The sequence below is a fragment of the Oncorhynchus clarkii genome, chromosome 9 (genome assembly GCF_045791955.1).
Source record: "Oncorhynchus clarkii lewisi isolate Uvic-CL-2024 chromosome 9, UVic_Ocla_1.0, whole genome shotgun sequence".
NCBI lineage: Eukaryota > Metazoa > Chordata > Actinopteri > Salmoniformes > Salmonidae > Oncorhynchus > Oncorhynchus clarkii.
Genome location: NC_092155.1, coordinates 51,495,323 through 51,519,094, shown reverse-complemented (window position 1 = coordinate 51,519,094; position 23,772 = coordinate 51,495,323). Strand labels below are relative to the sequence as shown.

At 43.5% G+C, this 23,772-nt stretch overlaps 1 protein-coding gene across 8 annotated transcripts in view; it reads right to left on the bottom strand.

Moving 5' to 3' along the window:
- The window catches only part of LOC139416509 (protein NDRG3-like), a 77,418-nt gene extending 53,898 nt beyond the window's left edge, over positions 1–23,520 (bottom strand). For 6 of the 8 annotated variants that reach the window (XM_071165195.1, XM_071165197.1, XM_071165201.1 and 3 more), the window contains exon 1: positions 23,416–23,498. The gene's annotated coding sequence lies outside the window, so the exon portion shown is untranslated. Of the gene's footprint in view, positions 1–23,414 lie in introns of all 8 variants that reach the window. The other 2 variants (XM_071165204.1, XM_071165196.1) reach the window with 2 other exon arrangements.
- Between the last annotated feature and the right edge of the window lie 252 nt (positions 23,521–23,772).

Genomic DNA, 23,772 nt, shown 5'->3' with positions numbered 1-23,772 from the left:
AGGTTATACGTGACTAGACAATGAGGATAAATAAACAGTAGAAGCAGCGTATGGTACGAGTTTGAAAGTGCGTCTAAACGTGGCTTCAATATGTATGCGTGTGTGTGTTGGAGTGTCAGTGTGTGTCCAGTGAGTGTGCATAGAGCCAATGCAAGCATGTCAGTGCAAAAAGGTGGTCAACGCAAATAGCCCAGGTAGCCATTTGATGAACTGTTCCGCAGTCTTATGGTTTGGGGGTAGAAGCTGTTCATGAGCCTTTTGGTCCTAGACTAGGCGCTCCGGTACCGCTTGCCATGCAGTAGCAGAGGGACCCGTCTATGACTTGGGTGGCTGGAGTCTGACAATTTATAGGACTTTCCTCTGACACTACCTGGTAAAGAAGTCCTGAATGGCAGGGAGCTCGGCCTCAGTGATGTACTCGGCCATACGCACTATCCTATGTAGCGACTTGCGGTTGGATGCCAAGCAGTTGCCATACCAAGTGGTGATGCAACCAGCCAAGATGCTCTCAATGGTGCAACTGTATAACTTTGAGGATGTGAGGGCCAAAGCCTTTCAGCCTCCTGAGGGGGAAAAGGAGTTGTTGTGCCCTTTTCACGACTGTTGATGTGTTTGGACCATGATAGGTCATTAGTGACGTGGACGCCTAGGAACTTGAAGCTCAGCCCTCAGTTTCCTGTAGTCCTCGATCAGCTCCTTTGGCTTGCTGATGTTGAGTGAGAGGTTGTTGTCCTGTCACCTCACTGTCATTGTTGTTGATCAGGCCTAGCACTGTTGTGTCATCAGCAAACTTAATGATGGTATTGGAGTCATGCGCAGTCAAGCAGTCATGGGTGAACAGGATGGGACTGACCACACACCCCTGAGGGGCCCCAGTGATGAGGGTCAGTGTGGAAATGATCGTTAAGACACTAACAGCTTACAGACAGTAGGCAATTAAGGTCACAGTTAAAAAAACACCAAATAAAGATGCACAGGGCCCCTGCTCATCTGTGTGAACATGCCTTAGGCATGCTGCAAGAAGACATGAGGACTGCAGATGTGGCCAGGGCAATAAATTGCAATGTCCGTACTGTGAGACCCCTAAGACAGCGCTACAGGGAGACAGGACGGACAGCTGATCGTCCTTGCAGTGGCAGACCATGTGTAACACCTGCACAGGATCGGTACATCCGGTACAACAACTGCCCGAGTTACACCAGGAACGCACAATCCCTCCATCAGTGCTCAGACTGTCCGCAATACGCGTTTGAGAGGCTGGACTGAGGGCTTGTAGGCCTGTTGTAAAGGCAGGTCCTCACCAGACATTACCGGTGTTGGCCTGGGGGTAGGTTTATGACAGTCATAAATACTTCTCCCCCTTTTTCCTTTCTCTACCCTACTGATGTTACATTTGCAAACCCCTTGGTTAACATCAGAAGGTGGGGGGAAATGAACTATATTCTGGTAATCGGACCAATTGAACATATGCAGTGGTACTTAATGAATATGATGTCAGTTCGGTTGTCATTTGAGACATTCACATCACTGATAAGATGACAAACTCTACAGTGGAAAGTTTACACAGAGTTATCGGATTCACATGGAATTGTTGTTCAATTTAAAATGTTTGAATATGAAATAATTTGTGATGGGATGAAATGTGATTTTAGCTTCTAAAATGTGAGAATTGGGTTTTCATAAGGTTAGGGCTCTGCTCAATCAGTGGCCCGCCCCTGTGAAGAGTCAACGGTTATAAAACTTTTCAGACACACCCTTCTCGCTCCACTATATGACAATATATGACGACAATATGACCTCTTGTTCCGAGGATGTGAGGACGAAGGTTCGATGTCAGAATGGATCAGCTAATAACTACAGAACGAAGCCAACATCAGCGTGAGCTTTGGTTGCGAATGTTATGAACTTTGAACTCTTATTCACTACAGAAGTGATAATTCCTAGCCATTGAGTTAGCAACAGCAGCTGCAAACGAGGGTTAGGAAGGAACAGACAGAGTATTCAGTCTATCACACACCGACGTTACTACAACGTATCCAATTGACCACCAGAGACATTCTTCAAAGGACAAAGGACTCGGTTTGGCAATACAGCCTTCCATCTACCACCAACCTACTGAAGCGCAGCTCAGAGTAAATATTTATTGCATTTTCCTTTTCCAAATGGGCGGTAATTTAGAATGCATAAGATACTGTATTTACGATAGCACAGCTTCTTCCTTTGTTACCCTCTTCCCGCTCTTTCACTCAAACCCAGCCCCTTTTATTTTGTGTAACAAGCTGTCATATCTGTTCCGCCCGCTAGGGACGATTTCCTTTATGACGTAATTTGTAATCAAGTTATGATTAATTATGTGTATGTGTAATTCTGTGTGATTAGTTAGGTATTTAGTAAATAATTAAACCCCATTTTGTATTGCTGATTCAACTTGTTAGCCAGGGTTTGTGAAGATAACCAAGAATTTACAACATTCAGATGAGACCGAATTAAGGTGACGATTAATATTGACTGCTATTGATGTAAAATATTACTAGGTCTTTAAGAGTTTATTCGGAAGATAACAGCTCTATAAATATTATTTCATGGTGCCCGACTCTCTAGTTAATTACTTTTACATGATTAGCTCAATCAGGTAATATTAATTACTGAGAAATTATTTTATAGAATAGCATGTCATATCACTTAATCCGGCATAGCCAAAGACACGACACTGGCAACAACGTCGCCTATGGGCACAAACCCACCGTTGCTGGACCAGACAAGAGTGGCAAAAAGTGCTCTTCACTGACGAGTCGCGGTTTTGTCTCACTGAGGGTGATGGTCGGAATTGCATTTATCATCGAAGGAATGAGCGTTTCACCAAGGCCTGTACTCTGGAGTGGGATCAATTGCAGGTGGAGGGTCCATCATGGTCTGGGGCAGTGTGTCACAGAATCATCGGACTGAGCTTGTTGTCATTGCAGGCAATCTCAACGCTGTGCGTTACAGGGAAGACATCCTCCTCCCTCATGTGGTACTCTTCCTGCAGGCTCATCCTGACATGACCCTCAAGCATGACAATGCCACCAGCCATACTGCTCGTTTTGTGCGTTATTTCCTGAAAGACAGGAATGTCAGTGTTCTGCCATGGCCAGCGAAGAGCCCGGATCTCAATCCAATTGAACACGTCTGGGACCTGTTGGATCAGAGGGTGAGGGCTAGGTCCATTCCCCCCAGAAATGTCCACGAACTTGCAGGTGCCTTGGTGGAAGAGTGGGGTAACATCTCACTGCAAGAACTGACAAATCTGGTGCAGTCCATGAGGAGATGCACTGCAGTAGTTAATGCAGCTGGTGGCCACACCAGATACTGACTGTTACTTTTGATTTGTTCAGGGACACATTATTCAATTTCTGTTAGTCACATGTCTGTGGAACTTGTTCAGTTTATGTCTCAGTTGTTGAATCTTGTTATGTTCATACAAATATTTACACATCTTACGTTTACACATCTTATGAAACATAAGCAGCTTTGCCATAGATGAAGTGTAAACTTTTAATTATACTTGCTGACACCCTACAGCCAAATGTTGGCACCAGTAGAGTAGCTAACTAGATATGTAAACCATGCCCCTCTGCAAACACACCATATCCAATGTTGGTTACAAGGCGTTACTTATTGAAATTAAAATCAAATCAAATCTTATTTGTCACATACACATGGTTAGCAGATGTTAATGCGAGTGTAGCGAAATGCTTGTGCTTCTAGTTCCGACAATGCAGTAATAACCAACAAGTAATCTAACTAACAATTCCAAAACTACTACCTTATACACACAAGTGTAAAGGGATAAAGAATATGTACATAAAGATATATGAATGAGTGATGGTACAAAGCGGCATAGGCAAGATGCAGTAGATGGTATCGAGTACAGTATATACGTATACATATGAGATAAATAATGTGGGGTATGTAAACATTATATTAAGTAGCATTGTTTAAAGTGGCTAGTGATATATTTTACATCAATTCCCATTATTAAAGTGGCTGGAGTTGAGTCAGTGTGTTGGCAGCAGCCACTCAATGTTAGTGGTGGCTGTTTAACAGTCTGATGGCCTTGAGATAGAAGCTGTTTTTCAGTCTCTCGGTCCCTGCTTTAATGCACCTGTACTGACCTCGCCTTCTGGATGATAGCAGGGTGAACAGGCAGTGGCTCGGATGGTTGTTGTCCTTGATGATCTTTATGGCCTTCCTGTGACATCGGGTGTTGTAGGTGTCCTGGAGGGCAGGTAGTTTGCCCCCGGTGATGCGTTGTGCAGACCTCACTACCCTCTGGAGAGCCTTATGGTTGTGGGCGGAGCAGTTGCCGTACCAGGCGGTGATACAGCCCGAAAGGATGCTCTCGATTGTGTATCTGTAGAAGTTTGTGAGTGCTTTTGGTGACAGGTCGAATTTCTTCAGGCTCCTGAGGTTGAAGAGGCACTGCTGCGCCTTCTTCACGATGCTGTCTGTGTGGGTGGACCAATTCAGTTTGTCTGTGATGTGTACGCCGAGGAACTTAAAACTTACTACCCTCTCCACTACTGTTCCATCGCTGTGGATAGGGGGGTGTTCCCTCTGCTGTTTCCTGAAGTCCACAATCATCTCCTTAGTTTTGTTGAGTGTGAGGTTATTTTCCTGACACCACACTCCGAGGGCCCTCACCTCCTCCCTGTAGGCCGTCTCGTCGTTGTTGGTAATCAAGCCTACCACTGTTGTGTCGTCCGCAAACTTGATGATTGAGTTGGAGGCGTGCGTGGCCACGCAGTCGTGGGTGAACAGGGAGTACAGGAGAGGGCTCAGAACGCACCCTTGTGGGGCCCCAGTGTTGAGGATCAGCGGGGTGGAGATGTTGTTACCTACCCTCACCATCTGGGGGCGGCCCGTCAGGAAGTCCAGTACCCAGTTGCACAGGGCGGGGTCGAGACCCAGGGTCTCGAGCTTGATGACGAGTTTGGAGGGTACTATGGTGTTAAATGCTGAGCTGTAGTCGATGAACAGCATTCTCACATAGGTATTCCTCTTGCCCAGATGGGTTAGGGCAGTGCGCAGTGTGGTTGAGATTGCATCGTCTGTGGACCTATTTGGTCGGTAAGCAAATTGGAGTGGGTCTAGGGTGTCAGGTAGGGTGGAGGTGATATAGTCCTTGACTAGTCACTCAAAGCACTTCATGATGACGGAAGTGAGTGCTACGGGGCGGTAGTCGTTTAGCTCAGTTACCTTAGCTTTCTTGGGAACAGGAACAATGGTGGCCCTCTTGAAGCATGTGGGAACAGCAGACTGGGATAGGGATCGATTGAATATGTCCGTAAACACACCAGCCAGCTGGTCTGCGCATGCTCTGAGTGCGCGGCTGGGGATGCCGTCTGGGCCTGCAGCCTTGCGAGGGTTAACACGTTTAAATGTTTTACTCACCTCGGCTGCAGTGAAGGAGAGTCCGCATGTTTTGGTTGCGGGCCGTGTCAGTGGCACTGTATTGTCCTCAAAGCGGGCAAAAAAGTTATTTAGTCTGCCTGGGAGCAAGGCATCCTGGTCCGTGACTGGGCTGGTTTTCTTTTTGTAATCTGTGATTGACTGTAGACCCTGCCACATACCTCGTGTCTGAGCCGTTGAATTGCGATTCTACTTTGTCTCTATACTGACGCTTAGCTAGGTAAGAGAATACCATGTTATCATTGGTGTATTCAAATTAGTACGGGTGAGTTCACCCTATCCCCTTAATAATGAGTGTTTGACATGAGGACGGGACATGCAACTTTATGATCAAACTTTATCAAATGTAGAAGCAAGTCATTTTTCATACTTTCGTCATCATACATTGATCTGGTTTCATCCAAATAATCAACCAATTTCACCAAAAACATGATTTTGTCTATTCATGACCTAATAAAAGGTTGGATGACTAACTGGTGGAACCAGCCCCTGCTGCCCACACACTCACTAAAAAACACCACACGCACAAGTCCTAAACATTGTATAGCCTATCAATTAAATAGGACATGTGTTGATAAAAATAAAGAGAGTCACTAATCCATGACAACGGCAGTGTAGGGTGGCACAGTGAGACAGTTCAGAATACATTTCCAGCAGGCTGGGCATTTGTCAGACCAGTCCGACTGTTCCATTGCGCTTTTGGGATAGTCATTGGCACATTTTGCCAACAGAATGGAATAAAGACGTGCTGCCTATTGCTAGTCTAGCTGGCAGTCCATCTAGCCTTCACTGTGTGACTGGCGACACATGAAAGCACCACCTCCAAATCCTTATCTCCTATTGGAGATAATATGTACATATTTCCTGTCCTAAGCTTGGGCACCTCCTGAGTTAATTGAATTGCTTCAATTCAAACCAACTGGAATTCGCTCTCATTCAACAGCTGAAGAGGGAAATGGGGCATTGCCTTATGTCAGGTGGCGGAAACTGTCTGGCGTAAGACAATAAGGAATCGCTGCTGGCAGTTTGCTAAGAAATTACAAATGCATAGGGAATCTATCACATAATGTCACCTCATATGTATGATGCCCCTGCTGCTGAATGTATAGGTCATGCAGAGGAAACCTTGTCAGTGATTGAGACTTAGCTGTGCTCTCGTGTCTGGTTCGGTTCAAGCAGTTCAGAAAGACTAAGGGCAAGAGACTCCCTCAACTTGTCTATTATTAAGAGAACAAACAGACAGGCCTGGGTCAATAACGTGACGTGTCAATTTGTGACCAAAAAAAATATTTAATATTAAAACTAATAAATACAAAATGTTGTGTCACTACCCTTTCTCTTTTGAGTCCTAAAAAAGTTAATGGTGAAATGGGAAAGAAAAAAAACTCACTTTGGTGCTCTAAAGTTAGAGAAAGTAATTCGGAGTGAGTCGTTTGAGAGGCAGCCTGAACGCTGCTCCATCCTTCATACTGACCACCAGTGACCCTCCGTCAGTATGACTGACAAATTATTATGCTCACTCAGCTGCACCTCACAAGTAATACAACAAATGATATATTACCAGTGTGATCATATACCTACAATTATTAAAAATGCTCTGAGAAGAACAACATTGGCAGGGCAATTCAAGCATAACCAATATGCAATGATAATGTATTGGGCCTAAAGCCTACTGCACAAACCTCTTTCCTACAGAACTGTTTTTAATTGGTTGATATTGCATAGGCTTACGTTTAAGTCATGTTTAAAATAAAAAAAATCAGAGTGGTAGATCTCAGCTTGCATTTTGACTCGAAGTGATCTTGATTCAGAAAAGTTGTGACCACTGGTCTAAATGTTAATAAAACATCTTAAATAATAAAACTGTCAAACATTCTGGCATGATATTGTCAGGGTCTATTCCACTATACTGTTATATGGGTAAGACATTTTATGCAGAAAGGTTTTAAATACTTCAACTACTTTTGTCCGGAAAAATGACTCCCGATTATCATCTGGTGCAACAGGCATCACGTCACCAGAGGGAAATCAGTCCTCTAACGCCACGATGTCAGACTCCCTGAAACACTTTCAAATGTATGCCAAACAAACACCATTGATTGCAAAGTTAAAGCCATACAACTATATGCACAAGGACTCATTTAAAACATTTACACTTGAAAATTAGACAAAACATAATTTACTCGAAGAACAGTGCAGATGCAAAGGTTGGTAGAATGACGGTAAATTCTCCATCAGGTCCTGAAAACTCAAATATTTACTCTGAATCAAAATTCAAAAGATCTGCAGAAAGAATGGGGTGTCAGCTATGATACCTTGAGTTTGAAGACATCTATTTTGAAAATTGAACTACAGTATTTTATTTAACCTTTGACAGACCTACAGTAAATGAAGTGGATTAACACCAGGTAACAGAATGATGGTAACGAGATGATGGCATGGGTCCCTAATCTGTAACACACAAAAATGCATAATTATGAATGTCATCCTCTTCATGCTGATGTATCCTGAATAGGTACATAAAGGTAGAAAAATGCAGCATCTTCCTTTGAATTTTGGGGTATTATGCTACCCACTGGCAATTATTGTAATTTGCCCCACCCCCAAATAAGACCAAAATTGTTGATCCGGACGAAATCTGAACCAATCGTAGACTTCTATATTTGTTTTACAAGTTTGGACAGCACAGTACAGAAAAGTAGAAAAATAGTGCAGTACAATACAGGAGAGTACTCTACTAGTGTGCTCTACAGTACTGTACTTTTCCTTATATTTTATTAGGTATTAAAAAGGGATCATTGTTAAACGTCACCATACTACCCCTCTATACAGTGTTTGAGTATGAAAGAGCAGCGAGGGGGTGTCCCTAAAGAAATGACACCATCTTACCCAAGTAACAGAATAGGCATTAGTCGCAACCAGCCATGATCATTCAGTACAACCAGTGTTTTAAAAAATCTAATTATTGTATTGCCTCAAATGCAGAGAGAAACTCAGACTAAGAGAAATTTCATTTAACAAAATTAATTTAATGGTTTTTATTTCCGTAACAGAGGTTTTAGTTGACAAGGGGTCATCCAGTGAAAAATGATATATTAATTATACTGGACCTGGAAATTTGAGACCATGTACACAGTGTACAAAACATTATGAACACCCTTGTCACTTGCTAAAACCACTTCAAAAATCAGTGTAGATGAAGGGGAGGAGACAGGTTAAATAAGGATTTTTAAGCCTTGAGACATGGATTGTGTGTGTGCGCCATTCAGAGGGTGAATGCGCAAGACAAAAGATTTAACTGCCATTGAAAGGGGTATGGTAGTTAGTGGCAGGCGCACCGGTTTGTGCCAAGAACTGCAACGCTACTGGGTTTTTCACCAAACAGTTTCCTGTGTGCATCAATAAATGGTCCAGCCAACTTGGTAAGTGTGGGAATCATTGGCATCAACATGGACCAGCATCCCTGTGGAACACTTGACGCCTTGTAGAGTCCATGCCCTGACGAATTGAGGGTGTTCTGATGGCAAAGGGGGAGGTGCAACTCAATATTAGGAAGATGTTCTTAATATTTTGTACACATTGTATATACACTACATTACTAAAAGTATGTGGACACCTGCTCGTCGAACATCTCATCCAAAATCGCAGGCATAAATATGGAGTTGGTCCCACCTTTGCTGCTATAACAGCCTGCACTATTCTGGGAAGGCTTTCCACTAGATGCTGGAAATTGCTGTGGGGACTTGCATCCATTCAGCCACAAGAGCATTAGTGAGGTCAGGCACTGATGTTGGATGATTACGCCTGGCTCGCAGTCGGTGTTCCAATTCATCCCAAAGGCCAGTCAAGTTCTTCCACACGGATCTCAATAAACCATTTCTGTATGGACCTCACTTTGAGCACAGGGGCATGGTCATGCTGAAACAGGAAAAGGCCTTCCCCAAAACTGTTGCCACATAGTTGGAAGCACAGAATTGTCTAGAATGTCAACATATCCTGTAGCATTAAGATTTCCCTTCACTGGAACTAAGAGGCCTTGCCCGAACCATGAAAAACAGCCCCAGACCATTATTCCTCCTCCACCAAACTTCACCGTTTTGCATTGGGGCAGTTAAACCCAGATTTGTTAATTGGACTGCCAGATGGTAATGTGTGTTTCATCACTCAACAGAAAGCATTTCCACTGCTCCAGAGTCCAATGGCGACGCGCTTTACACTACTCCAGCCGACACTTAGTATTGCGAATGGTGATCTTCGGCTTGTGCAGCTGCTCGGCAAGTACAGTTCTTGTGCCGACATTGCTTCCAGAGGCAGTTTGGAACTCGGTAGCGAGTGTTGCAACCGAGGACAGACAACTTTTACGCGCTGCAGCCCTCACGTTCTGTGAGCTTGTGTGGCCTACCACTTCACGGGTGAGCCATTGTTGCGCCTTGATGTTTCCACTTCACAATACCAGCACTTAGTTAACCCAGGCAGCTCCAGCAGGGCAGAAATTTGATGAACTGACTTGTTGGAAAGGTGGCATCCTATGACGGTGCTACATTGAAAGTCACAGAGCTCTTCAGTATGGCCATTCTAGCCATATTGATGTTTGTCTATGGAGATTACATGGCTGTGTGCTCGACTTAATACACCTGTCAGCAATGGATGTGGCTGAAACAGCCAAATCCACTCATTTGAAGGGGTGTCCACATACTCGTGTGTGTGTGTTTTCATTACACTTTTTTTTTACTATTATTTTCTTTAAATAATGCTCAGAAAACAAAATGATTTCCAAAACATTCATGGTTGCCCCTTTGACATTATTTTAGGAGGTAAATATATATTTTACACTTTTTTTTTACAAAAATGTATTGCTACAAACCCCAAAAGTGCATAGGTAGAAGTGTTAATTCTGTCACTTTTGAAAAGCTTATTAGTCTGACCTGCCTACTCTTTTAACCGTGCCCTGTATTTCACTGACTAAAGTGACTATATACAGTGAGGGGAAAAAGTATGATCCCCTGCTGATTTTGTACGTTTGCCTACTGACAAAGAAATGATCAGTCTATAACAAAAAAATCCAGAAAAACGCATGTCAAAAATGTTATAAAATGATTTGCATTTTAAGGAGGGATATAAGTATTTGACCCCTCTGCAAAACATGAGACTTAGTACTTGGTGGCAAAACCCTTGTTGGCAATCACAGAGGTCAGACGTTTCTTGTAGTTGGCCACCAGGTTTGCACACATCTCAGGAGGGATTTTGTCCCACTCCTCTTTGTAGATCTTCTCCAAGTCATTAAGGTTTCGAGGCTGATGTTTGGCAACTCAAACCTTCAGCTCCTTCCACACATTTTCTATGGGATAAGGTCTGGAGACTGGCTAAGCCACTCCAGGACCTTAATGTGCTTCTTTTTGAGCCACTCCTTTGTTGCCTTGGCCGTGTGTTTTGGGTCATTGTCATGCTGGAATACACATCCACGACCCATTTTCAATGCCCTGGCTGAGGGAAGGAGGTTCTCACCCAAGATTTGACGGTACATGGCCCCGTCCATCGTCCCTTTGATGCGGTGAAGTTGTCCTGTCCCCTTAACAGAAAAACACCCCCAAAGCATAATGTTACCACCTCCATGTTTGACGGTGGGGATGGTGTTCTTGGGGGTCATAGGCAGCATTCCTCCTCCTCCAAACACGGCGAGTTGAGTTGATGCCAAAGAGCTCCATTTTGGGCTCATCTGACCACAACACTTTCACCCAGTTGTTCTCTGAATCATTCAGATGTTCATCGGCAAACTTCAGACGGGCATCTATATGTGCTTTCTTGAGCAGGGGGACCTTGCGGGCGCTGCAGGATTTCAGTCCTTCAGGGCGTAGTGTGTTACCAATTGTTTTCTTGGTGACTATGGTCCCAGCTGCCTTGAGATCATTGACAAAATTCTCCCGTGTAGTTCTGGGCTGATTCCTCACCGTTCTCATGATCACTGCAATTCCACGAGGTGAGATCTTGCATGGAGCCCCAGGCCGAGGGAGATTGACAGTTCTTCTATGTTTCTTCCATTTGCGAATAATCACACCAATCGTTGTCACCTTCTCACCAAGCTGCTTGGCAATGGTCTTGTAGCCCATTCCAGCTTTGTATAGGTCTACAATCTTGTCCCTGACATCCTTGGAGAGCTCTTTGGTCTTGGCCATGGTGGAGAGTTTGGAATCTGATTGATTGCTTCTGTGGACAGGTGTCTTTTATACAGGTAACAAACTGAGATTAGGAGCACTCCCTTGAAGAGTGTGCTCCTAATCTCAGCTCGTTACCTGTATAAAAGACACCTGGGAGCCAGACATCTTTCTGATTGAGAGGGGGTCAAATACTTATTTCCCTCATTAAAATGCAAATCAATTTATAACATTTTTGACATGCATTTTTCAGGATTTTTTTGTTGTTATTCTGTCTCACTGTTAAAATAAACCTACCATTAAAATTATAGACTGATCATTTTTGTCAGTGGACAAACGTACAAAATCAGCAGGGGATCAAATACTTTTTTCCTCTCACTGTATCTCCATTAGAATTATGACACCACTGAGTCATTCATTCACACCCTGTTTAACAGTCGAATGCTTCTCCCTTCATGTCAAAACCTGCTTTGGCCACATTTTAGCCTAGAAAATAATGAGACCTTACAGACTGTCAAAACTCATTTCACAGACATCAGATTTTGTCCTAACATACATGTGACAGGTCCTTCTTGGCTTGAAGAGAAACATTGGGCATATACACAGACTATAAACAAACCAGTGTGTGAAATAGCTCGACGACTGCCGTTAGTGTTGAGGTGTTCCGTCTGTCAACCATAGCTGCTTAAGTAAATGGACCCAGTGTATGGGCTGAAGGCCAGTGCCACGTTACTTTATTAAAGATGTATGGAGGCCAGGGGGGAGATGACGAAGACAGAGGCTCTCCAGGCTAACTTATAAAAGTCTGTGTGTGTGGGTGGTTACCATTAGCGTCGCATGAGGGGAAAGAGACTATTCAACCACTTTGTCATGGAGTTCATTTCAAAAGAAGAACTGTCATTCCACAGATACAGCAAGATCAAAATAAAATTCAGTAGAAGGGCTGGATTTTGGCTAGAGATTTTTTTTTAAATAACTTGAAGCCACACTATCAGTATTCCATACAATATTTAACAGCCCCTCAGCAGAAGTGCAGGCCAGAGTAGCGCTTCACTCCAGCAAGCTCACCAGCTTCATCCCTTTAACACACAAGTCACACTCAACAGCAGGGCTTCTTTATTCCAGTGCAGCCCCTTCAAATGGTGCCCCTCTCCCCTGGGTCAGATGTGCTGGCCAAGCAGCAGCCAAGAGAGTTAAGCTCAAGGTCGAGCTCAGGTTTCCCTTTGCCTCCGGCTCCCTGGTGACAGCCCGGGTCATGTTCTCAGAGCAGGGCAGGACCCACCTGTGGAGAACTGCCAAGCACCTGTGTATGCTACTGCTAGCGGGGAAAATAATAGTCAGCTCCCGAGTGGCGCAGTGGTCTAAGGCAATGCATCTCGGTTCTAGAGGCGTCACTACAGACACCCTGGTTCGAATCCAGGCTGTAACTCAACCAGCCGTGATTGGGAGTCCCATAGGGCGGCACACAATTGGCCCAGCATCGTCCAGGTTTGGCAATCATTGTAAATAAGAATTTGTTCTTAACTGACTTGCTTAGTTAAATAAAAGATACAAATAATGAGGGGGCATGTCTGTATGAGTGCCAGGATGCAAGTAGCATACGGGTGGCAGGCTAAGCACTGCAAAGCGAATCATCTACAATAATATCTAAGGTTGTTATTCAAGACACAACAGTGCAGATCAGGGTTCCAGTTATATCTGTTCAATCAAACCCTCCACACTATGAGTGTCAGTGGATTTTGAAGAAACTTGGATATCTACTTCAAAAGAGTGGAAAGGTTGGCAAAATAGAGACACTGGATTTGTTAGGATAATAGTTCATTCCTGCCATTAAGGGAGAGGTAGACTAGCCTAGCTAGGGCACTGACTCCAAGCAGCCAGGTTAGGCCACAGGGGAGGTACAAGGCATTGTGAAACGCCAAGCAAAACAATAGTCATTATGAGTCGCAGGGTAATGTGTAAATGTTAGCAACCTTTGCGTTGCTTTGAATTCCCCACCCCGTCGCTCTCTAACTGGGCTTACTGATACACAAGCCCAGGGACCTTTTTCTCCAGTGCAAAACTGACAAGTTTGCCATTTGGTTAGGAAAAAAATCTAACTATAGAAATCAAATTACTGTGCTCAGTGTAGATTACATGTGGATTTATTTTTAGCTCTTCAGCTACTGTCAGGAAGTAGCCAGTGTTTCCTTTATTCTGTAAGACAAACACTGCGCAAAACAGTCTTGTTTGGGTAGCCTAATTGGTAAGTGCCACAGCACAGCTCCATACCTGGCACCTGTGTGCAGTGCCGTTACTGGTAGATCCGCTTCCTGTGGCTTTATATCCTTAGCAGGCTGCTGGGGGGCAATTTGATACGTCTGATTGTATGACAATCTCTGACACTGGGGAGTTACCCTAAAGGGGAAGAGGAGATTCTCAGTTGGCAAAATAGAGCGAGAATATCAGGCTACCGATGTGACAGGCTGGGCTACCTCTCCACAAGCAGCGTCCTTTCCCAAGGCCCAACAGCTGGAGCTCAGGACAACACAGGACTCCTGGGGAGATGATTGTCAACCTCCATTGTGTATCAAACAATTCCACAAGGTCAAAGTGTAATATTGAGGTTGATGCTGCCATTACTGTAGGCTTAAGGTTGCTACAAGCTTTCCTCAGTCGAACGACTCGCATGGGCACTTTTGTCCACATCGTCGTTGCGTTCCACCCAGAGGAAGTCCACCTTGTCTAGTGTATCCATTAGGGGGCCATTGGGGAACCAGACTAGCTTACCAAGCAAGAAGGCACTCTGCAGCTAGTGACGACATTCAAACTTCCGGATCCGGTGGTTATGCCTTTTTGTTTCCAAATGTTAACTAGCTAGCTAGCTAGCTAGCTACCCACCTGTCGTTCCCATAGCAACGATTAAAACATTCCCAAACCAGAAACTGTGAATTGATGGCAGCATTTGCGTGAAACTGAAAGCGCGAACCACTGCTTTTAACCAGGGAAAGGTGACCGGAAACATGACCGAATACAAACAGCGTAGCTATTCCCTCCGCAAGGCAATCAAACAAGCTAAGCGTCAGTATAGAGACAAAGTAGAGTCACAATTCAACGGCTCAGACACAAGAGGTTTGTGGCAGGGTCTACAGTCAATCACGGATTACAAAAAGAAAACCAGCCCCGTCTCGGACCAGGATGTCTTGCTCCCAGGCAAACTAAATAACTTTTTTGCCCGCTTTGAGGACAATACAGTGCCACTGACACGGCCCGCAACTAAAACCTGCGGACTCTCCTTCACTGCAGCCAACGTGAGTAAAACATTTAAACGTGTTAACCCTCGCAAGGCTGCAGGCCCAGACGGCATCCCCAACCGCGTCCTCGGAGCATGCGCAGACCAGCTGGCTGGTGTGTTTACGGACATATTCAATCAATCCTTATCCCAGTCTGCTGTTCCCATATGCTTCAAGAGGGCCACCATTGTCCCTGTTCCCAAGAAAGCTAAGGTAACTGAGCTAAACGACTACCGCCCCGTAGCACTCACTTCCGTCATCATGAAGTGCTTTGATAGACTAGTCAAGGACCATATCACCTCCACCCTACCTGACACCCTAGACCAATTCCAATTTGCTTACCGCCCAAATAGGTCCACAGACGATGCAATCTCAACCACACTGCCCTAACCCATCTGGACAAGAGGAATATCTATGTGAGAATGCTGTTCATCGACTACAGCTCAGCATTTAACACCATAGTATCCTCCAAACTCGTCATCAAGCTCGAGACCCTGGGTCTCGACCCTGCCCTGTGCAACTGTACTTCCTGACTGGCCGCCCCCAGGTGGTGAGGGTAGGTAACAACATCTCCACCCCGCTGATCCTCAACACTGGGGACCCACAAGGGTGCGTTCTGAGCCCTCTCCTGTACTCCCTGTTCACCCACGACTGGGTGGCCATGCACGTCTCCAACTCAATCATCAAGTTTGCGGACGACACAACAGTGGTAGGCTTGATTACCAACAACGACGAGACGGCCTACAGACAGGAGGTGAGGGCCCTCGGAGTGTGGTGTCAGGAAAATAACCTCACACTCAATGTCAACAAAACAAAGGAGATGATTGTGGACTTCAGGAAACAGCAGAGGGAGCACCCCCCTATCCACATCGATGGGACAGTAGTGGAGAGGGTAGTAAGTTTTAAGTTCCTCGGCGTACACATCATGGGCAAACTGAATTGGTCCACCCACACAGACAGCGTCGTGAAGAAGGCGCAGCAGCGCAGCAGCGCAGCAGTGCCTCGTGTCTTGTTTTTTGCTTGGGACCTTAGATACAGTGCCTTGCGAAAGTATTCGGCCCCCTTGAACTTTGCGACCTTTTGCCACATTTCAGGCTTCAAACATAAAGATATAAAACTGTATTTTTTTGTGAAGAATCAACAACAAGTGGGACACAATCATGAAGTGGAACGACATTTAGTGGATATTTCAAACTTTTTTAACAAATCAAAAACTGAAAAATTGGGCGTGCAAAATTATTCAGCCCCTTTACTTTCAGTGCAGCAAACTCTCTCCAGAAGTTCAGTGAGGATCTCTGAATGATCCAATGTTGACCTAAATGACTAATGATGATAAATACAATCCACCTGTGTGTAATCAAGTCTCCGTATAAATGCACCTGCACTGTGATAGTCTCAGAGGTCCGTTAAAAGCGCAGAGAGCATCATGAAGAACAAGGAACACACCAGGCAGGTCCGAGATACTGTTGTGAAGAAGTTTAAAGCCGGATTTGGATACAAAAAGATTTCCCAAGCTTTAAACATCCCAAGGAGCACTGTGCAAGCGATAATATTGAAATGGAAGGAGTATCAGACCACTGCAAATCTACCAAGACCTGGCCGTCCCTCTAAACTTTCAGCTCATACAAGGAGAAGACTGATCAGAGATGCAGCCAAGAGGCCCATGATCACTCTGGATGAACTGCAGAGATCTACAGCTGAGGTGGGAGACTCTGTCCATAGGACAACAATCAGTCGTATATTGCACAAATCTGGCCTTTATGGAAGTGGCAAGAAGAAAGCCATTTCTTAAAGATATCCATAAAAAGTGTTGTTTAAAGTTTGCCACAAGCCACCTGGGAGACACACCAAACATGTGGAAGAAGGTGCTCTGGTCAGATGAAACCAAAATTGAACTTTTTGGCAACAATGCAAAACGTTATGTTTGGCGTAAAAGCAACACAGCTGAACACACCATCCCCACTGTCAAACATGGTGGTGGCAGCATCATGGTTTGGGCCTGCTTTTCTTCAGCAGGGACAGGGAAGATGGTTAAAATTGATGGGAAGATGGATGGAGCCAAAATCATGGACCATTCTGGAAGAAAACCTGATGGAGTCTGCAAAAGACCTGAGACTGGGACGGAGATTTGTCTTCCAACAAGACAATGATCCAAAACATAAAGCAAAATCTACAATGGAATGGTTCAAAAATAAACATATCCAGTGTTAGAATGGCCAAGTCAAAGTCCAGACCTGAATCCAATCGAGAATCTGTGGAAAGAACTGAAAACTGCTGTTCACAAATGCTCTCCATCCAACCTCACTGAGCTCGAGCTGTTTTGCAAGGAGGAATGGGAAAAAATGTCAGTCTCTCGATGTGCAAAACTGATAGACATACCCCAAGCGACTTACAGCTGTAATCGCAGCAAAAGGTGGCGCTACAAAGTATTAACTTAAGGGGGCTGAATAATTTTGCACGCCCAATTTTTCAGTTTTGGATTTGTTAAAAAAGTTTGAAATATCCAATAAATGTCGTTCCACTTCATGATTGTGTCCCACTTGTTGTATATTCTTCACAAAAAAATACAGTTTTATATCTTTATGTTTGAAGCCTGAAATGTGACAAAAGGTCGCAAAGTTCAAGGGGGCCGAATACTTTCGCAAGGCACTGTAGATAGGTGTGCGCCTTTCCAAATCATGTCCATTCAATTTACCACAGGTGGACTCCAATCAAGTTGTTAGAAACATCTCAAAGATGATCAACAGAAACAGGATGCACCGGAGCTCAATTTCAAAACTCATAGCAAAGGGTCTGAATACTTCCATTAAAAACAAAATACCTTATTTACATAACACATTTGCAAAAATTTATAAAAACCTGTTTTCGCTTTGACATTAGATTGCTGAGGATTTAAAAAAAAATGTTTTATCCATTTTTGAATAAGGCTGTAATGTAACAAAATGTGGAAAAAGTCAAGGGGTCTGAATACTTTAAGGCACTGTACATCTTCATATATAGCCCAACGGTTACCATGAATATTATCAAAGGAACATCTCTGTCACATAGTATACCAACATAGACAATTATATGCATCCTGCTATGGTACATGGGTGAAAATGGTTGTCCAGCTGTAGACAATAAGGCTAGACCCTAAAGACATTTACCAATCAACATAACACAAGGTTGTACATTTTCATGTGTAGTGGCCTTTCAATGGAGACCTTCCTGTGGGAGAGAATGAGTATCCAGCTTCAGACAATAAGGACAGAACCCAAAGACATTAGCCTCATCTAGCTCATGTACAAAGCAGTACACATTTACAGAGTGACTGATTCAGAACAGTAGTAGTTTTAGTACAAATAACCAGATTGTAAATATAACTATCTAAAAAGGTCTACAAATGTCTATCACAAGAAGAAATCCCAAAAAAGGAAAACAATGTCCCTGACAAATGGGAGACATTGATCAGGAGGAGTAGACACCAGCCATGGTACCATGACATCATAGACTGCCTTTGCTGGACACTGCTGCTGTTGTTTCTGTAACTCTTCCACCCGCTGCATAACGTCAGTGTCCAAAGGATCCTCAGCTGTCTTCCTCTTCCGGCCACTGGAGCTGGGTCAGAGGTTGATTGAGATGAACCAGGCCGGGGAGATGATGAACCAAGGGGCAATGAACCACCCTAGATGAGCTGCAAAAAGCACCACACACCTCAAAGCAGATGGTGAATATATTAGAATACGTCGCAATAACTTTTAAACATCGCCATGGGCTCCTTAGAGTTAAAATTATTAATCAAAGGAACGGAGTCCATAAACATCTCAAACTAATTAATACATGCACACACTCCATTGTCTGTTTTCAAATGTTTGAACTAGCCCTGCTAATCATGTTGATAACACAGGCACTAAATATTTCCCACTCATAATTTCTCCCACACAGAAAAGAGCCAACATGTTCTAACTAGGTCTGAGTACAAAAGTACTCAGCTGCATGACAAGAGTACATAACGTATCTGGCATATGGGTGTCTGATGAGGTTTCAAGGAAACACAAAGCCAATCCAGTTGTCGGACAATCAGCAGGACTCACACCGTCGGCAGCCCTACTCCACGTCTCTTACACCCTTTTCAGATTGCGAATGACTGGTCCCAAATCTTTCTCCATGTTTCTTTGATATCAGTATTCAAATTGTGATATCTCCGTCCAGTGGTTGTCTTTTGCGTGCTTGTCTGAATACAACCGCATCAAAGGGTGGTATTGGAGCTCGTATTGTCTCAGCAGCTTGCACAGACGCTCCTTGAAACTGGACAGACATAATTGCGCGTAGCAAATCTCAAACTAAAATCACAAAAAAGGAAGCTTGCAAGTAGAATAGTAAGTAGTAGCACGACCTACATTGATTGCGTGTTTATACCAGAAGGGATATTGAAAAAGATGTAGACACAGGGGCGGGACTTTGTCGCAAACCTCACTCAATACTGCCCCGGAAGGTATCCTAGTGGTTAGAGCGTTGGGCCAATAACCGGAAGGTTGATGGATCGAATCCCCTAGCTGACAAGGTCAAAATCTGTAGTTCTGCCCCTGAGCAAGGCACTGTTCCCCGGGCGCCGAAGATGTGGATGTGGATTAAGGCAGCCACCTGCACCTCTCTGATCCAGATTAAAATGTGGAAGAGACATTTCAGTTGAAGGCATTCAGTTGTACAACTGACTAGGTCTTTCCCTTGACCAGTCTTCTCAAGGAATAATCAAATCAGCTCTCATTTTCCAGGTTAAAAAAAAGTTGAATTGCCGGCCCTTTTGTGACGAAAAGCGACATTATAACACTGTGCTGCGCCCTGTAGGGTCAATTTCTGAAGGGTACAAGATCAGCCTTTAATCACAATTCTTAAAATTACAGCTATCAACCAGCCCCAGCAGTTAACAGAAAAAAATTTAAACGAATAAACCGCATGAACAACATTATGTAATCTGGACCAGAGGATAACATTTTCACTATTGTTTACATACAGTAGTCCTGCCTTCTTCCCCCACCCCACCAGCTCAGAGCAGAGCTTGGCAAAGACCTCCCCAATGACAGCAACAGAAATAGAGTCAAGGATGGAGGAGGTAATAAGGGCAGCCAATGGAATGGAAAGAGACCATACAACAGCTTCTACATGGCCAGGGTGCAGGTGAAAGGATGGGCAGAGTAAAGAGAGGCCAGGTTTATAAAATAAACAAACATTACACATACTGAAGGATTAGTGGACATATGTTGTAGCAGCAGCAGATTTGGAGTGGGATTTGGACCCAGTCCAAATCCCCACTCAGATTTCCTACACCAGAGAACTGCAACGACTAACACACAAAATCAGAAACCTGGAAAATTCAGAGCAAGTACAGTAGAAGGTTTTGCGCGTTTCTGTAGCAGAGGAGGGAGGGGGCATCATCGCTTGCCATTGCCAACAACTCCCACCTGTTCTGGGTAGAGCGTAAGTAAGGGCCCAGACTAGAGGTCGACCGATTATGATTTTTCAACCCCAATACCGATTATTGGAGGACCAAAAAAGCCGATACCGATTAATCTAACTATTTTTATTTATTTGTAATAATGACCATTACAACAATACTGAATTAACACTTATTTTAAGTTAATATAATACATCAATAAAATCAATTTAGCCTCAAATAAATAATGAAACATGTTCAATTTGGTTTAAATAATGCAAAAACAAAGTGTTGGAGAAGAAAGTAATATGTGCCAATATGCAATAGGTGACATGTAAAAATGTGTGCCATGTAAAAATGTGTGCCATGTAAAAAAGCTAACGTTTAAGTTCCTTGCTTAGAACATGAGAACATATGAAAGTTGGTGGTTCCTTTTAACATGAGACTTCAATATTCCAAGGTAAGAGGTTTTAGGTTGTAGTTAATATAGTATTTATAGGACTATTTATCTCTATACCATTTGTATTTCATATACCTTTGACTATTGATGTTCTTATAGGCACTATAGTATTGCCAGTGTAACAGTATAGCTTCCGTCCCCCTCCTCACCACTACCTGGGCTCGAACCAGGAACACAATCGACAACAGCCACACTCGAAGCATCGTTACCCATCGCTCCACAAAAGCCGCTGCGCGGCCCTTGCAGCGCAAGGGGAATAACTACTCCAAATCTAAAAGCGAGTGACGTTTGAAACGGTATTAGCGCACACCCAGCTAACTAGCTAGCCATTTCACATTGATTACACCAGCCATTAGGCTTGAAGTCATAAACAGCGCTGTTCTTGCGAAGAGCTGCTGGCAAAACGCACTAAAGTGCTGTTTGAATGAATGATTATGGGCCTGCTGCTGCTCAGTCAGACTGCTCTATCAAAATCAGACTTAATTATAACATAACACACAGAAATACGAGCCTTTGGTCATTAATATGGTCGAATCCGGAAACTATCCTTTCGAAAACAAAACATGTATTATTTCAGTGAAATATGTAACCGTTCTGTATTTTATCTAATGGGTGGCATCCCTAAGTCTAAATATTCTTGTTACATTGCACAACCTTCAATGTTATGTCATAATTACGTAAAATTCTGGCAAATTAGTTTGCAATGAGCCAGGCAGCCCAAACTGTTGCATATACCCTGACTCTCCGTGCAATGAACGCAAGAGAAATTACACAATTTCACCTGGTTAATATTGCCTGCTAAACTGGATTAGTAGTTATAACTAGTGATTATGATTGATTGTTTTTTATAAGATAAGTTTAATGCAACTAGCAATTTACCTTGGCTTCTACTGCATTCGCGTAACAGGCAGGCTACTCGTGGAGTGCAATGGTTAGAGTTAACCGTTGGACTAGTTAATAAGAATGTGTTCTTCACTGACTTGCCTAGTTTAAAAAAAAAGGTATAAAAAAGTTAAAACATTGGAAGTCGGCGGCCAAAAATACAGATTTTTGTTATGATTGTTATGAAAACTTGAAATAGGCCCCGATTAATCGGTCGACCTCTAGCCCACACACCAATAGCGTTTGCTGGCCGAGAGCACTTAGCACCTCTGAACGTAATTTGCGAACCGAGTGCCGATTGTACATGTAGAATCACAAAACAATGTGTCAGTCAGACGTCTCCAGCGGGTGGTCCCTAAAAACAGCGGGCTGAGCGATTGCCAGATGAACGTGATATCCACATTCAGTGCAAGTTGCACGAGCATTAACAGTTCCAAAGACTATAGCATTACCCAAGCAAACAAGGGTATATTTTAAAAGTACAAAAAAAATAACAGTCCCTGTGTGTCTGTACACCTCATCAAGGGCAATTGTTTGTAGAGTTACTGTAGGGTAAGTAGCAGAGGCCATCTGGACTCCTAAACAGTTGTCACTAATCGCATCGACTTTGCTGGCATTTGTTTGTGTTTTTTGATCTCCATTTCTCTTGGTTAGCAGCACGAATACACAATCCAAGGGACACATTACTGGGGGATCAAATGCCATAGCTACATGTAAATACCAAAATAAAGGAAACACAAACTTAGTGTCTTAATTAATAGGGCATTGGGCCACCAGAACAGCTTCAATACACCTTGGCATAGACTTTACAAGTGTCTGGAACTCTATTGGAGAGATGCGATTACATTCTTCCACGAGAAAATCCATCATTTGTTAATGACACACACACACACACTATAAACCCTTTTGAGACCCTTCTTTCAAAGTCACTAAGCTCTCTTCTAGCCATGGTAGCCCCCAAAAAATGGCAGCTGGGCATATTTATACATTTAAATAATTTAGTAGACTCTTATCCAGAGCGAAATGCAGTAGTGAGTGCATACATTTTCATAAAATGTTATGTACATGACCATAAGCATGATGGGATCTTAATTGCTTAATTAACTCAGGAACCACACCTGTGTGAAAGCATCTGCTTTCAATATACTTTGTATCCCTCATTTACTCAATCATTTCCTTTATTTTGGCAGTTACTTATTAAAGGGCATCATTGTTCTTCTGCAAATGGCTTGCTCTAACTAACCAGTGACAGTCCACCTCCCCATATGACTTGCTCGGTGTTCTGAATGTCATGAAAGGAATAACCTATCACCCTATAGATAAATACACAACCAAGATAGTTCTAGTTATAGGGGAAATGGCTAATGTCAGGGGTGTACTGTCGCCTAGCTAGCATCTCAAGTCCAATAGCTAGCTAGAAAAGCTCCAAAAACATGCTCTTCCAACCAACCTCTGCTGTTCTACTGTTAGCTATTTATAGTCCGTTAAGTAACGACTGGACGTTAGTAGCAAGACAGTAAATTAATGAGATCGACAAAAACGTTAGGTTTCATAACCAGATAGTTAACCAGCCACCAACAACCAGTGCAACAACCAGCTAGCTAACACATACTGTAGCTGCTAGCTAGCTGGCTTGAGAACGCACTTCACCAAACCTTTGGCTTACAAAATAAGCTAGATAACGTTATAGCTACTGCCACACAAATGTAACACTAGGAAGCCCTTTTTAGGTGGCTACACGCTCTTTATATCCAATAATTGACCTTTTGCGCCATGTTACTCACCCGTTGACTTTTGATAAAACCGTGGAAATAGCAGGGTCTGCCTGGCTGTCTCGTAGTGCTCTGAATCACTCGATCCCAATGTGCCAACTGAAAACACTACTCTAAACTGACATACATTCAAGGCGGACCTTTTCAATGCGGAAAGGGAGGGGGGGCAGCGCCCATGATTTTTCATTCACCACCCCTGGAGCATGACCAGAACGAGTGTGGTAGGAGCTATTATGACTTCTCTCAGCAGTCTAAATCTGTCCTGTACAATAAAATGCTTTTAAATGTAATACCTGTATTACTTAGTTAATTTCCCTAGTCTAATTCTGGGTATTGTAAGATCATTTGCATGATATACATGACCAAAAGT